Source organism: Telmatherina bonti (assembly GCF_933228915.1).
Source record: "Telmatherina bonti genome assembly, chromosome: 8".
Classification (NCBI taxonomy): Eukaryota; Metazoa; Chordata; class Actinopteri; order Atheriniformes; family Telmatherinidae; genus Telmatherina; species Telmatherina bonti.
Window position 1 is genome coordinate 11,687,580 of NC_136626.1, and position 7,851 is coordinate 11,695,430.

The window sequence follows — 7,851 nt, forward strand, 5'->3', positions numbered from 1 at the left end:
AACTAGATTTATTCTAAACAGTACAGGTGTTTTTGTGTGCTGCAGATGTTTGGTTTGGAAGAGCCCTTTTCAATAGTGCAGATGCCAATAGAAGTTAATCAATTTTGTCCCCTATTTGTTTTTTAGGCCCCCAAAATCTGGAAGGTGATCTTTGAGGACCCAGAGGGCTCCACAAAGTTTTCACCGTTATATTGTATTTGAAAATCTTCAGGATGTTCATCTGTTGTAGAAAATTTAGATGAGTTTGATTATATGAGTGAGGGAAACTGAGGGTTGTGGTGGCGACATGACAATCAACGAGTGAAATCGTACCTTAAATTATTGATGAAAGGGGAAAAGATTTTGGTGGAAGCAGAAATTCAGCTTCATTTCTATATGTCAGCTCTTTTTTTATGCAAACCAGTCATTCAGCCTTTTAATTTTCCAGTCATCCTAAAGTTTTCAAAGTTCTTCAAAAATAATTTTTCAAAGGCGTCTGCTTTTTCTACTGATTTCTTCGTGTTACAAAACTGCTGCTTTTTCTAACTTATCTTAAAGTAGATGTCAAAAAAGGCTATATTCCAGAACAACATATTTTTTCATTTATAAATGATGTTGGATTTTTCCTTTAAGTGTCTGAAATGTCTAAAAATGTAATGTTTCCAGAGGTTTGCACACCTTACAGAGAAACTTAACATTGTGTCAGACTTCACTCTTTTGTTGCAAAAAAAAAAAAAAAAAAAAAACAGTAATTGGAGTGTTCCTATCATTTACTTTCTCTCATCCAGCTGAAGACTAGTCATTCACACCAACTTTGTACATACTATAGTTAAAACAAAATGCATGACTAAACTGACAGTCCAAACCTCTAAATGAAGGCCTTCTATAGCTCCACAGGTTTGATTTGTGTAACATAATGCTATCACAAAGTCTGAAGAGATGCATGTATGGGTTTCTCCTGTTTAACAGTGAACTCCTGTTCAGTAACTCTGTTATGTCCATCTCTGTACAATTCTACTTCATGAATGATAAACGAATGTAATTTCTGTGGCAGTGTCCTAGTTTTAGCTTATTGCCAAATGAGCCGATGTTTGGAGTGTTTGGCCCTGTCCATGTTGGATAAGGGCCCTTCTCTCTCAGCTCTTCAGTCGCCCTCGGTTCAGACTGTTGCTTGTTCCGCTCTCTCTTTCTACTGTAGCATCTCTCTGCATATGAGTGCCAACAATCGATCGGGCTCCTCCTCTCCATTAGCACAATCTGTTGGCTTTCTTGACTAAATGAAAGGCCCTGTCTTGTCAAGGTTGCAGTTTGGCACGTGCACTGACCGTTTGCATTTGTGGACCTCTGAAGCTTCTGTGTGACGCAGTCGACTGCATGACATGATGGACACATTGAGCAGATTCTTATCCCATGTTATGTACAGGACTCTGATCTTGCAATGCTGAAGTGGAGTGTATTTTAGGACTGATATGTTTCTGCTTTTGTTGTTGTTGCCTATCATGTTGGGTTCTGGGTGTAAATGTTTTTGTTCTCATTTTTTTGTTTATTTTTCCTCCCCTGCTGTTTTTTGTGCAGTGTTAAGTCCACTAGCTTTTTGCACTTTATTTGTGACTCCCTGACGTTTGAGCAGGGACAGTTCTGTCTAATGAATGCTGACTGTTTTACACCAGAGATATTTTGATGTATAAGAAAAGATTAATGCTCTATTTTCCTTTTTAAATTATAATTTGGCTTGTCTTTTTTTGTTTTATCTGTAAAGATGGGGATGCAAAATTAGAAAGGGCTTACTCCAGGGCAGCTTGTGCTCTAGTTTTGGAAAGGAACAGCCGGAGTTGCTCCTGGTCCCCACAGTCCTAGTGTCCCCCACTTCTTTGCCCACCACCACTGTATTCTGTTAACAGGAGATGGTTTTGTGGGAACTCATTAGTGCTAAAATGCTAAAACAGAAGAGGCTAACTAATCACACACAACATGACATGGGATGTTATTACTACAGTGTCTAACTGGATAATATTCCTAATGTTTTATTTGCGATTGGTCCACTTTGACCAAAACAGAATAATAACATCTAATGGGTTTGATCAAATTTAGAACTGGGGGAAACTTGGGATGCTGGGAAACAAGATGTGCTCCTAAACAACTCTGAATGTATTCATATTTTGCCCTCAAATGAAAGTCTTGCAGTGACATATATTGGGTTTAGTTGTTAGCTGCAACTTCATAAATACCTAAATGAAGCTGTTTGTATGTTTAACCACATACGCTGCTGCTAACAGTACGGATGACGCTGCACTGCAGTCTCACATCATGAAAGAAGCTGGAATTTTACATTTCAGATTACTAACTTAATCTTCCCCAGATGCCTAAAATCTGAAGATAATATAGAATAACTGTGGTGGATAAAGCATCTTTTATTGGAGACTCTTGTCAACATTTCTGCTGACTGACTCATTGTCACAGCTTTGCTAACAACTAATGTAACACTAGAAAAACACTTGATTTTGGCAGCTCAAGAAGTGAGATTTGTGCATCAGAGTTGAAGTTGCATGTCTTTTCCTGACTAAATGCTGAAATATGGAAAGAAAACTTAAGCTGTCTGGGATTGTTTTTTTTTTTTTTACATAAGATGCACAAATGATCTTGTAAACAGTTTATTTTGTTAGTTTAGACTCATCTGCTTGTACTGCTCTGACACCAGTCATGTACTTGCATGCATGCACTTCTCTGCAAGGTCTGTTTGTGTTGTAAAACAGCAGTGAAACTGGATTTTGTCTCAATGCAGAGACAAAAGTCATGTCTAAAGATGTCTTAATTAAGAAGTTGAGATTTATTGCTGTCTGTAATGCAGAAAGTTGTAGGTGTCAAAAACGCGTCCCTTTAATACCATCGGGGTTTTCTAAATGACTGCATTTCGTGGAAACTTGTAAAAGGCTCTGGAAATGCAGTTTAAGTTCCACTTAAAGCTTATAGTGAGAAACGCATTATATCACTGTTGTCCTGTAAGTCGTAGTAACAGACCTGTAGTTATTTATTTGTTGCCATGTGATTCTACTCATGTGATCATTTGTTTATAAGATGAAAGAAAACTTTCAATTAAATTGAATGTGGAAGACAGATTTTTCTCTCCACATAGTCTTGATTTGCAGAAGATTATTTAAAAAGAAGTTGTCTAATATCATTTTACATCACAGCGTGTTGCTGTGGACATGCATGATGTTCCAAACCTGTTGTATATTGTCTTTGCTATTGTTTTTCTATTTTGTAATCTGTATTTCCAATGCAAATTTAAAAGATTATTTTGGATATGTGCATGCTTGTGAAATGTTCAGAATGTTGATTTCCACTAAAAACTATTGAGTTTGAAAAAAACCCAAAAAAAGTCATGTCTGGTACTTAAATGTTTGGCCTTATATGTAGCATAGTTCATGTATGCAAAACAAAAGACGAGGCGCCTCTGGTTAAGATTTCTGTTTGAGATACTGAGAGTAAATGACATGATGGTTCAGTCTTAAGGCTTTTAAGAAATTAGGATGTTTATATTTTTGATAGATTCGGATGAAAAACAAACTAATACTTATAAAAACGTTTGTAGCTTGTGTGAAGATTTTAAGTTTGTAAGGGTCGTTTTCATTAATTTCACAAGCAAAATGCTTAAATAATTTGGGTTTGCCATGAAGTTCTGTTTTTTTTTTTTTAGTGTCCTCCCGCTTGCCTGTTTTCAGGTTAAATATTGTGGTTCCTGAGGTGTGTGTAATATCAATATCCAGTTTTAGAAACTACCAAATTTTCATTCTCAGCTTTTGGCTGAAGCTGCCGTTCTACTAAATCTGTTCTTCCCTCCGTAGGTGAAATGCTTCCAGTGCTGCTGGCTGCAACAAGGCATGATCAATCCACTCCCATGCTTATCAGTTAAGGACATTTTTCTTGAGATTTTTCAGCTCCAGAGTTGTTTTCTAACTTCATCTGTCCCCTGGACTAGGTTTCAAACACATTGGGGTAGGTTGCAAGTCCTAAAATGTCTTTAATATAATCAACACAATGTTGAAGAGTTTAAAAGGCATAATTCAAAATTGCACAGACTGTCTGACATGCAGCTAACATACACTATGGCTGAGCAGGCAATCCAAACGGCACCCATTGCATTAAAAGCTAGTGTTTACTTTCTATGTGTGACTTTGTTTGCTCGGAGAGTCTGTTTTGCTTGGGAAGATAAGAACGCACAAACTAAAGCAGATAAAAGGAATGAACTCTGGTCTGTCTACAAATGTTGGTCTCAGTTTGCATCAAATAAACCTGAATGTGTTGCAAAGGACATTGAATTTAATGCAGGGCATTGTGGGGAAACGCAACCAAAACATATATGTGTGTGTGTGTGTGTGTGTGTGTGTGTGTGTGTGTGTGTGTGTGTGTGTAGGACCAGAGCTGCAGTCCTGCCAGTTTTAGATCTTTAGCTCCAACACACCTGGCTCACATTAAAAGCATCCAAAAGCTTTTCAAATTCTGCTCAGGGACTCAATTTATGGAAGCAAATGAGGAGAAATCTGTTAACCTTACAGGACTGTGGCTCTCTAGGACTGAACATGCCTGTCTCCACCCCAGGTATAGGATGATAGGCATCCAAATGGGTGAAATGACTTGTGGTAAAAGTTATTTTAAAAATATGGTCAACCAAGACTACTCATATTAGATGCAGCTCCATGTGGTAGACAAATGGTCCTGTAATAAACAGATAAGCGTGTTTTCTTTGTCATGAATATGAGAAATCACAATTACAATCCTCCCTGAGCCGTCACCTTATCGTGGTGGAGGGGTTTGTGCGTCCCGAAGATCCTAGCAGCTATGTTGTCGGGGGCTTTATACCCCTGGTAGGGTCACCCATGGCAAACAGGTGTCTAGGGGAGGGACCAGACTAAGCATGGCTCATCGACCTCTACGATGACGACCAACCTGGGCATGAATGTTCCCTTGCCCGGACGCGGGTTACCGGGACCCCCCTCTGGAGCCAGGCCTGGAGGCGGGGTACGAGAGCGAGGGTCTGGTGGCCGGGCCTTCGCCCATGGGGCCCGGTCGGGCTCAGCCCGAAAGCGTTACATGGGCCCCACCTCCCGTGGGCTCACCATCTGCGGGAGGAGCCGTAGGGGTCGGGTGCAATGTGAGCTGGGCGGCAGCAAGGGGCAGGGACCCTGGCGGTCCGATCCCCGGCTGCAGAAGCTGGCTCTAGGGACGTGGAACGTCACCTCTCTGGTGGGGAAGGAGCCTGAGCTTGTGCGCGAGGTTGAGCGGTTCCGGCTAGATATAGTTGGACTCACCTCAACGCATGGCTTGGGCTCTGGAACCAGTACCCTCGAGAGGGGCTGGACTTTCTTCCACTCTGGAGTTGCTCATGGTGGGAGGCGCCGAGCAGGTGTGGGCATTCTCATCAGCCCCCAGCTTGGCGCCTGCACGTTGGGGTGTACCCCGGTGGATGGAAGGGTAGTTTCCCTCCGCCTCCGGGTGTGGGGACCGGTCCTGACTGTTGTCTGTGCTTATGCGCCGAACAGCAGTTCAGAGTACCCACCCTTTCTGGAGTCCTTGGAGGGAGTGCTGGAGGGTGCTCCTTCTGGGGACTCCATTGTTCTGCTGGGGGACTTCAATGCTCACGTGGGCAATGACAGTGAGACCTGGAGGGGAGTGATTGGGAGGCATGGTCCCCCCCCCCCTCTGAACCCAAATGGTGTTTTGTTATTGGACTTCTGTGCTCGTCATGGATTGTCCATAACGAACACCATGTTCCAACATAAGAGTGTCCATATGTACACCTGGCATCAGGATTCCCTGGGCCGCAGTTCGATGATCGATTTTGTAGTCGTATCGTCGGACCTGCGGCCACATGCCTTGGACACTCGGGTGAAGAGGGGGGCGGAGCTGTCAACTGATCACCACCTGGTGGTGAGTTGGCTAAGATGGTGGGGGAGGAAGCCGGTCAGATCTGGCAGGCCCAAATGTGTTGTGAGGGTCTGCTGGGAACGTCTGGCTGAGTCCCCTGTCAGAGCGAGCTTCAGCTCCCACCTTCAACAGAGCTTCAACCATGTCCCGAGTGAGGCGGGGGACATTGAGTCCGAATGGGCTGAGCTGTGGCTGTAAGGTCGTTGGTGCCTGTCGTGGCGGTAATCCCAGGACTCGTTGGTGGACACCAGCAGTGAGGGATGCTGTCAAGCTGAAGAAGGAGTCCTATCGGGCCTTCTTGGCCTGTGGGACTCTGGAGGCAGCTGATGGGTACCAGCGGGCTAAGCGGCTTCGGCAGTTGCCGAGGCAAAAACTCGGGCATGGGAGGAGTTCAGCGAGGCCATGGAGAAAGACTTCCGGACGGCTTCGAGGAGATTCTGGTCCACCATCCGGCGGCTCAGGAGGGGGAAGCAGTGCTCCATCAATACTGTGTAAAGTGGAGGTGGGGAGCTGCTGACCTCAACTCGGGACGTAGTGGGTCGGTGGAAGGAATACTTCGAAGACCTCCTCAATCCTACCAACACCTCTTCCGATGAGGAAGCAGAGCTGGTGGACTCAGGGGTGGACTCTCCTATCTCTGGGCCTGAAGTCGCTGAGGTGGTCAAAAAGCTCCTTGGCGGCAAGGCCCCGGGGGTGGATGAGATCCGCCCGGAGTTCCTTAAGGCTCTGGATGCTGTGGGGCTGTCCTGGCTGACACGCCTCTGCAGCATTGTGTGGACATCGGGGGCGGTACCGCTGGATTGGCAGACTGGGGTGGTGGTCCCCCTTTTTAAGAAGGGGGGCCGGTTGGTGTGTTCCAATTACAGGGGAATCACACTCCTCAGCCTCCCTGGTAAGGTCTATTCAGGGGTCCTGGAGAGGAGGGTCCGCCGGATAGTCGAATCCTGGATTGAGGAGTAGCAGTGTGGTTTTCGTCCTGGTCGCGGAAAAGTGGACCAGCTCTATACCCTCTTTGGGGTCCTGGAGGGGGCATGGGAGTTTGCCCAACCAGTCTACATGTGTTTTGTGGACCTGGAGAAGGCATTCGACCGTGTCCCCCGGGGTCTCCTGTGGGGGGTACTCCGGGGGTATGGGGTACCGGACCCCCTTGTACGGGCTGTACGGTCCCTGTACGACAGGTGTCAGAGCTTGGTCCGCATTGCCAGTAGTAAGTCGGATTTGTTTCCGGTGAGGGTTGGACTCCGCCAAGGCTGCCCTTTATCACCGATTCTGTTCATAACTTATATGGACAGAATTTCTAGGCGCAGCCGAGGTGTTGAGGGGATCCGACTTGATGGCCTCAGGATTGGGTCCCTGCTTTTTGCAGATGACGTGGTCCTGTTGGCTTCATCTGGTCGTGATCTCCAGCTCTCGCTTGAGCGATTCGCGGCCGAGTGTGAAGCGGCACACCTCCAAATCTGAGACCATGGTCCTCAGCCGGAATAGGGTGGATGGCCCTCTCCGGGTCGGGGGTGAGGTCCTGCCTCAAGTGGAGGAGTTTAAATATCTCGGGGTCTTGTTCACGAGTGAGGGAAGGGTGGAGCGCGAGATCGACAGATGGATCGGTGCGGCGTCTGCAGTAATGCGGGCTCTGCGCCGGTCTGTCGTGGTGAAGAAGGAGCTGAGCCAAAAGGCGAAGCTCTCGATTTACCAGTCGATCTACGTTTCTACCCTCACCTATGGTCATGAGCTCTGGGTCGTGACCAAAAGAACGAGATCTCATATACAGGCAGCCGAAATGAGTTTCCTCCGCAGGGTGGCCGGGCTCACCCTTAGAGATAGGGTGAGGAGCTCGGTCATCTGGGAGGGGCTCAGAGTAGAGCCGCTGCTCCTCCACATCGAGAGGAACCAGTTGAGGTGGTTTGGGCATCTGGTCAGGACGCCTCCTGGACGCCTCCCTGGTGAGGT